Source organism: Galeopterus variegatus, unplaced genomic scaffold, assembly GCF_000696425.1.
Source record: "Galeopterus variegatus unplaced genomic scaffold, G_variegatus-3.0.2 Scaffold4342, whole genome shotgun sequence".
Taxonomy (NCBI): Eukaryota; Metazoa; Chordata; class Mammalia; order Dermoptera; family Cynocephalidae; genus Galeopterus; species Galeopterus variegatus.
Genome location: NW_007730453.1, coordinates 177,312 through 186,794, shown reverse-complemented (window position 1 = coordinate 186,794; position 9,483 = coordinate 177,312). Strand labels below are relative to the sequence as shown.

Sequence of the window (9,483 nt, the reverse complement as noted above, 5' to 3'; positions counted from 1 at the left end):
TTTTTTTTTTTTTCCTTTTTGTCTTTTTTCGTGACTGGTAACGGGATCGCAACCCTCGGTGTCACGCCCGTACCGCGACCAGCAACGGGATCGCAACCCTCGGTGTCGCGCCCGCACGCGCTCAACCAGTGAGCGGACCAGTCTCTATATGGGATCCGAACCCTTCGCGCTGCCGCACTCTACCGAGTGCGCCACCGGGCCGGCCCATTGTACTCAGTTTTTAATGTATTCTTTTAGTATCTCACTTTTAAATAATCACCAGGCACTCGAGAAAAGTCTCTTTTTTGTTTGTTTCTTTGGCAGCTGGCTGGTATGAACATAAAGAACCAAAGAAAAACAAAAAACATGAGACAAAGTAGAATAAATAAAAACAGAAAACAGAATGCAAGAAATAAACAAAAGGTTTTTATCTACCCAAAATACCTTCATATAGATAGAAGATATTATATGCATGATACAAGAATGAGAAGCTTTTAAAAAATAAAATAATAAAAAAGCACAATTAGAGAATATGAAAGAACTCTTGGAAACTGAAAACGATGGCTAAAACAAAAAGTTTGATGGAAAGGTTAGTAGGTTTTGGATGGCCATACCAGCCAGCCACCAAAAAAAAAAAAAGTTGGAAGGTAAAATTGATAAAGTCTTGCAGAAAATAGAACAAAAACACCAATAAGTAAACAACAGGGAAAATAGCAGAAAATAAAGTTAGAGGACCAATCCAAAAGACCCAACACACAACTAATCAAAGATCTAGAGAGAAAATTATTTGTTTGATAATTTCATCCAACAACAGTGAGGATGATATCATAAGAAATAATATCATAAATTCTAGATTTAAAAGGTCCACTGCATACTTAACACAATGGCTGAAGAAAGGCCCTTTCTCACAAGTAAAATCATTGTAAAACTTCAGAACAGAAGGTATAAAAAGAAGATCTTAAAAACTTCCAGAGAGAAAGAAACAGGTCATAAACAAAGTCCAATAATAAGAAAGGCATGGCCTCTTAACAGCAATAGTGCAAACTAGAAGACAACGTAGTAATGTCTCTAAAAGTCTGGAGGAAAACAATTTTCAACCAGAGTTCTATCACCAGCCAAACTATCACTCAAATGTGAAGAAAGAATATAGGCATTTTCAGACAATATAAGGTTAAAAAAATTACCTTCATGTACGTCTTCTCAGGAAGATACTAGACTATGTATGTGCTCTACCACAGTAACAGAATAAGCAAAAAAAGAAACAGCAAGCGATCCAGCCCAGGTAATAGGCAAAGAGAATTCCCAGAATGACAACTGTACAGCAGCATCCCAGACTGGAACTGGAGGATGGAGGACTCCTAGAGGAAGATTTCCAGGGGGAGAAATGGAACTGAGATTCCGATCTGCCACATTTGACTATGTGGAAAAACTTATGGCAAGGCTGTTAACAGTATTTAGGAAGAATTAGAGACTAGTTCAAAGAAAATCAGCATTTACAATGAATGATACTAGATACCGCATGAAGTGGGAAGCGTGGAATATTTCAAGCCAGAGTGAGATGTCCCTGTCTTCATGTAACATAACCTATTTGAGGAGCTGATCCATAGATAGACTGTGGACCAGTGTTTCTCAAACTTTTTTGACCAAGATCTATAGTAAGAAATCGATTCTACATGGTGAGCCAGTAGTACAAAAAAAGCACCATGAAACACTATTACCCTTTTCTTTTTTTTTTTATGTACGACATATTTTTATATTTTCTATTCTGTTCGTTTTTATTCCAGGCTTTTAAATACTGGTCACAACCCACTTACTCGATTTCATGACTCACTAATGGGTTGCAACCCACATTTTAAAAAACACTGCAAAAGACTATGGCATGTTTTATTAAAAAGAAAAAAAAATAAAACACTGTGGAGTAGAGAATTGAAGAAGGCAGGGAGGATGGCAAGAAAAGCAGACACTTGAGAGAAGTATTTGAACAGCGCTTTCAAGAAAGGATCGTATTTTGATAGGCAGTGAATGGAAAGAAGGCTGTTCCAGGTAAAGGTAAGGGACAGGCTCAAAAGCAGGAAAACAAAGGGTGTGCAGAGAAAAAGGAAAGTCTGGATAAAAGAGAGGAGTAGAAATTGAGGACAGAGAGTCACATTGGAGAATAACTGCAGAAGGCTTAACAACTCCGCTCTGGATTCCGATGTTACTCTAACAGCCATGGACATCAAGGATGAATGGAAGGGGAGAGAAGATGCCAGTAAACCGCAGTGATGTCTACATTATCTCACTATAATTTACTCATTAATTCTATATGCATAGAAAATTACATAAATTAAAAACATAACATGTGGCCAGAAATGAAGCTGAGTGGTCAGCAAACCAAGAGAAGTTGGTTTCATTCATTTTGATGTTTTTTTACTCCTCAAACTTCCATGAAAGAAAAGAATAAATTGATTTGAACAGTTCAGACCCTGAGGAAAAGAGCAAGCAAGTCCCTGATAGAACAAAGAGATATCCTTTCCTTCCTTCATGATCTTCTAAGTCTGATATCCAGCCTTAAGAAACTTCTCTCACTTTCTTGAGAGTTCTGGGCTCTCTCCCCACTGGGCGTTTGCACTTGCTGTTTTCTCAACCTGTAATGCACTTCCCGTTGACTGACATCAAGCTAGATGTTACTGAGCCTGAGAAGCCCTCCCTGATCCCATAGCTGAGTTAGGTGGCCTTGCTGTGGCACTTCCCCTATCTTAGCACTTTTTACATTACATTCTAATTGTTTATTTGTCTTCACAATTAGACCATAACTTCCATGAGGGCAGAGGCTATGCTGATTTTGATTATCACCAAATCCCCATCCACTGGTACAGCGCCTAGCCCTGTGGGCATTCAAGAAATATTTGGTAAATACAAAGCTTTGTTTAGTACAGCAACATGTAATTTTAAAGTCAACACTCTGATGCTAAAGCCTAGATATGAAAAGTCAAAATCTGCTCCAGGCAGGAACAACCAATCCATACTGCCTGCTCACTCTGCCTATTAAGTAAACTGATCTAACTGTACAGAATGATTCTGCAGAAGAGCTGCCCCAAATTAGGCTGAATAGGTAGGTAAGGCAGGGTGAGGAGTTTGGACTTGAATTTATAAAGAGCTATTGTGGGTTAAGAAAGGTAGGCATGCAATTAAAATAGGGCTTTGAAAAGATTAGTCTCTTCTAATATGCAAGTTAGAATGGGGAAATTTTTTTCCTCAGCTTGTTTTTTAAGGTGTGAGCAGCATGAACAGACTTTAGTATTCATTAACTCCACAAACATATTTTTGAGGTTTTACTATGTTCTATGAGCTATGCTTTATTATGATAAAAAAAAAAAGTCATACACTAAAACCTGACATATAGTGAAATGGATAAAAACTGTTGAGAGCTGAGCCACATTAGTGTGTCAGTATTCTGGTACAGTATGGGGAGTCTATGATGCTTAAGTGCAAATGGGAAAGAATACATATAAAATGACAACTTAGTATTATTTTCATAGAACCAAATCACATTTTTCTTATTCTTTTCTTACTTTGTTAGGTGCTTCCATAGCAATAAGTAATTTTAGTAACAACTATGACTCCACCTTTGGAGATGAGTAGAGGTCTGCTGAATGTGTCTCCAGGGATCCCAAGACTTCCTCATGGGCTGCAAGAGTACACAGAAAGATATCTGAAAGAGAGAACTAGGAGTGCATTTGCATAGTGTGTAGAAGTAATTACTACTTCTTTAATTCTTTAATTCTTTCTTTAAGAATTAATTGTTAAAGCTGAGAACATGAGCCTGGGGATGCTGGTAGATAAACAGAAGTCAAAGGATCACAATGAGCACGACAAGCCATGCAAAGGATCTTGGACCTGATCGTGGAGGAAATGAGAAGGTATTTATACACAGCAATGACAATAGTCAGAACTGCACTTCAGAACACTTTAGAAACAATATGGAATATGTATGGTCGGGGGGATGTCAAAACTGGGTATAGAGGAATCACTTAAGAGGGGGCCACTGAAAGAAGCAGAAGACAATGAGGACCTCAAGAGGCTACAGTGAAATGGAACTGTTGGGACAGACCTGATAAACGACAGGATGCAGGCAAGAAAAGAGACCAAGAAGTCTAGAATGCCTCTCAGGTTTCTGGGTGAATGATTAGACCATAAATTGAACAGGATCAGTAAAAGGAAAATGAAATTGGTGAAAAGTGGGGGTGGGGCATCAGGAGGAGGGTAGAGAATATATGTATTTTGTTCTATACATGTTGAATCTAAACTGCCTGTGTATTGGCACTATATGACGCTAGTTATCTAGTAGAAGGCAATTGGACATATCAGTCTGAAGGGTAAAGGATAAAGGTCAGGGTAGGAACCATGCACTTGGGAGTCATCAGCACAAGCTGTATATAAAACCATGAAGAGTAGCTTTAATCGCCCATGGAGAGCTAGCGTCACCCAAAGATAGGGCAACGGACTCAAGTCAGACACCTGGGTATATAGCACTTATCCTTTCAGTCATCGCTACAGAATCCTCCTTTCTTTGCTATTATCCAGAATTCTTCCTTACAGATTCTTAGGACTCAGTGAAAGAAAAGTTGTGCTATATGTCTTGTTTTAAGTAATTAACAGAGAAATAAAGGCTATAAAATTTTATCCTTTAAGAATATTAATTACTGACATTTATTGAGCGCCTACTATATCACAAGCACTGTATTAAATGCTTTACGTATTATTTATTTTAAACTTAATAACAACACTATGAGGTATTCACATTTCCATGCACATTACTATGCCTATTTTACAGGTGAAGAAACTAATTTATAAGTGATGGATGAACCATCATCTTAACTGGGATCTAGGTAAGTCCAGAGCCCCCATTTTTTTTTTTTTTTTCCTGGCTGTTGGCCAGTAAGGGGATCTGAAGCCTTGACTTTGGTGTTACAATGCCATGCTTTAAACAACTGAGCTAACCAGCAGAACTTAGAACCTCAACTCTTAATCACTGTGAAGTATAATTTCTACAAGAGCTGAAAATAGAGCCAACCTGCTTTTATACATAACAATGCCTGTCAATGACATTCATTCCGTCCATGACCATCTTATAACATAAATTTTAAGGGGGTACTCTACTTTTACATACATCAACGTTTGATAAAGATTCTATTAAATGTCACAGTCCAAAGATGCATTCTTCTTTAATCTTGGGAGAAACATCAAAATAGAAACCTGACTGGTGAACTTTAATGATATTGAAAAATAAATATATAAAAGAAATGGCTTTTTAAGCTCAAAATGTTAAGTCTGTTGCTATCTCAGATGAAATGGGAAAGTGCTTCTTGCTTTTTCACCCATAAAAAATAAGTCTGATAGTCTACTTAATATTGTCCACTAGAAGAGGGCCAGACCTTGTGGGTCCTATAAGGGCTTACAAGCAAATGCTAATCAGGGAGGTATCGAATTACCCAATCAACATATAGTTTTCAACACAATCACTTACCCAGAAACCTTCTCCATGTGATCCAAGCTTAAGCCTTATATTTTAATGATTAGAAAGTGCATGAGAAGAGACTTCCATTAAACATATACACCATCTTTTTCACTAAGGATTTGGGAACTCTGTCATTTTAAGAGCTATACATCTGACAGATTCTTCTATCTTTGTACATACTTACACAATAAACCATAGTGACTCATAACCACCATCCATTACCTAAGTTCTTGTTTTGCAACTTGTCATCCACTTTTCTCTCCTTTTAAAACTGAATTATATACATAAACAGCATATATAAAATCAGGATAAGTGAACTTTAAAGTAAGACCTTAACATTAAACAAAACAAAACAAAACCACAGGATGATTTGCCTCCTAGTTTTCCCAGGAAACTTCAAACAGATATGCAAAGAATTGGAAAAACTTTTTTTTGGTTCTCACAATTTTAACAATTTTTAAACAAAGTATACTATATAAATAAGATTCCATAGAGATTATTTGAAGCCAATCATTGTCTTCCTTTAAAAACAATATGACCAACCATGCTGATCCATACTCTAACAACCACACCACACATCATTTCAAAATAGTAAAAATGCTCCTAAAATTTACATTATCATTAATTTTTAATAGAAATCCTGAAAACAAATACAGCAAAAAGCAGTGACAGCTTCTCCAACAGCTTTGCAAGATCTAAGCCACATTTTCAAACTGCTTTTTACTGTGATTCCTGCAGTGAATTCCACCAGCACATTTTAGAACTTTTGCAAATTAAGTTAGATGTAATTGTTCACCTCAATTCATGTCTGGTGAATGGCTATGTGGAACTCTAAATTTAAGTACAACTGCATTACTGTTCTCTGATTCCTGTGGAATAATTCTTGGATTCATGGCAATGCCAAGCTAAATGACACTGCAAAGAAACCCTTTGTTTTCAAATAAATCAGTGCTTGGCTTTAGATAATGCTACAAAGAATCTTATTCATGCAGTGTACCCTAATTAAAATTGAAAAGTTGAGAACAACAACAAAAACTTCCACCTCTATTGAAAGAATAATCTTTATTTAAAGTGTTTTTTTCCCCTATATAAATTTAATAGAACCATAACATTTTAAAGGTGGAAGAAATTTTGAGAAATTTATTTACGGTCAAAAAAAATAAAATCACTTGCTAAGGGGTCACTTAAATTAGTGGCAGAAGTACCCAGGCCTTCTAACTTCCCTAGCCCATGCTATTAAATATTATAGAACATTATGGACAGGTTAATATCGGCCAAGGTTTATCAAGTGCTTACTTTGTGCCCTTCAGTCCCTTCACTATGCCAAGCATTTTCACATCCATCATCTCTTTCCTAATGCGGTTCATAAGATTAGAAAAGACTTATTAAAACAATCACATTCACTCCTTTGGATGTTCAGTGTTGCCAACAGAGAGTATTGCCACAAGAGCTAAATGGAAAGAGATAATTCAATTACTGCAATAACTATACTACTGAAAAGAATGTGTTCCAACAACACACTTGATTCAGAAACATCCCTCCCGGAGTTAGACTTAGATTTAGAAGACCTAGGAATGCACTCCTGGGAATCAGCCTCTTTACCAAGACCTATAAAGACTTCTGCTGCTACCTCCTCCTTCATCCACTTCTACACTTTTTTCCACTATAACATTCTTGCTTGATTCTTCTCTAGGTGCTGTTTGTTACCCAATCCATATTTTCTCCTCAATTGCTATCCCCTCCAATAATCTAGAAATGTTGCAACCTTTCCAGCAATATGCACCATGTATGCCTTATAGATTTTCTCCTCTACATTCTAACCCATATCCTTTATCAGCCTAGGCCAAATGGCCATCCAAAATGGTCAGTGAGAAGGCCGGCCCGTGGCTCACTCGGTAGAGTGCGGTGCTGATAACACCAAGGCCACGGGTTCGGATCCTATATAGGGATGGCCGGTTTGCTCACTGGCTGAGCGTGGTGCTGACAACACCAGGCCAAGGGTTGAGATCCCCTTACCGGTCATCCTCTTTAAAAAAAAAAAAAAAAAAATGGTCAGTGAGAGAATTCATTAAATGAGCGATCACTCTAACTTACAAATACCATTTTTTAAAAAGCACTAAAATGTGGATATTTGCCTTTTTTAATAATTTCAAAACAATAGTTTACTTTTAAATTACAGAATAATTTTTATGTACTGCAAGGCAAAGTCAAATTACATTGTTTTCACAAACACATGGTCCATGCACAAAAATGTCAAGTATTTTAGTTGAGGAAAAGTAATTTAATGGTATTCATATGTTGATACATCTTAAATTGCCTTTACTTAACTGGATCTCACATGGCCTTTCTACCACTGAAATTTTTGATATGTCCATTTCATAGAATTCTTGTAGGTGCAAATAAATAATGACACAATAAGAAACAAGAAAGAAAATTTAACCACTTACCAATTCTAGTTAGCATGAAGATGCAATGCTATCTGTTAGATTTTTTTGGAGATGTCATTGCAACCACACATTAGCAAATAAGATTTTAATTCCTAACAAACAAGTTGATCAAAACAGAAATGCTAATTTATTTGAGATGTGTGTCAATACTGTTTGAAAAAATTTTTCCAGTGCATTTCACTCATAAATCCTATCACATAGACACAAAAGAATCACGGATCTGAAAAAATAGTACTGAGCTTAAATTACATTTAAATTTTAATATTTAAAAGTAATGAAAGTAAACAATTTTCTAATTTGATTTTGTTTAAATAGCCCACTAAAATAACCTAAGTTTGCATTCAAATCTTTTATCTTGTTAGTGAAATTTTCATATTTATGAAACATTAAAATCATGCCTTAAAAGTATTAAGGAGAACAACTAGGCAGAAGCCAACAAGGAAAGAGAAGATATGAACAACACTATAAACCAACTAGACATAACAGACATCTATAGAACATTCCATTCAACAGTAGATCATACATTCTTCTCAAATGCATATGAAATAATCTCTAAGACGGTCCATATATTAGGCCATAAGAAGTCCTCATTAAATTAAAAAGAACAGAAATCATACAAAGTATGTTCTCAAACAACCATGTAATTAAATTAGAACATAATATCAAAGAAAATGTGCTAAGTTCACAAATATGTGGAAATTTAAACAATACATTTTTAAGTAACCAGTAGGTTAGAGAAAACATCACAAGGAAAATTAGAAAATACTTTTAGTTCGGGCCGACCCGGTGGCGCACTGCTACAGTGCACCGCTTGGGAGCATGGCGGTGCTCCCGCTGAGGGTTCGGATCCCACATACAGACCGGTTCCTGCTCACTGGCTGAGTGAGGTGCGGGCGCAGCACCGAGGTTTGCAATCCCGTTGCCGGTCCCGGTCCGGTACCGGCACGACACTGAGGGTCGCGATCCATTGCCAGACACCAAAAAAGGAAAAAAAAAAAAAGAAAAAGAAAATACTTTTAGTTAAAGGAAAATGAAAGCACAACATATCAACACTTCTGTGATGTAGCTAATATAGTACTGAGAGGGAAATTTACAGCTGTAAATGCTTATATTGAAAAAGAAGATCTCAAACCAATAGCCTAACCTTCCATCTTAAGAAACTAAATAAGAAGAGCAAGCTAAACCCAAAGCAAACAGAAGGAAGAAATTAATCATGATTAGAGCATTAATCAGCAAAATAGAGAAGAGAAAAACAACAGAGAAAATTAATAAAACTAAAAGTTGATTCTTTGAAAAAAATTAATCTTTAGCTAGACTATCAAGAAAAGAGAGAAGATTCACATTACTAAAATCAGGAATGAAAAAGGGAACATCACTACAAACTACACAGAAGTAAAAAGGATTTTAAGAGAATGCTATGAATAACTGTATATCAATAAATTAGAAAACCTAAAAGAAATGAACAAATTGGGCCAGCCCGGTGGCACACTGCTACAGTGCGCCGCTTGGGAGCGTGGCGGCGCTCCCGCTGCGGGTTCGGATCCCACATACAGACCG

The 9,483-nt window shown here is 36.6% G+C and overlaps 1 long non-coding RNA gene across 1 annotated transcript in view; it reads left to right on the top strand.

The window, feature by feature from the left end:
• Positions 1-3,794: 3,794 nt before the first annotated feature.
• LOC103602893 overlaps positions 3,795-9,483 on the top strand; it is a 10,020-nt gene continuing 4,331 nt past the window's right edge. The window contains exons 1-2 of the long non-coding RNA XR_551564.1: positions 3,795-3,881; positions 4,796-4,850. This is a non-coding gene — a long non-coding RNA (uncharacterized LOC103602893). The remainder of the gene's footprint in view (positions 3,882-4,795; positions 4,851-9,483) is intronic.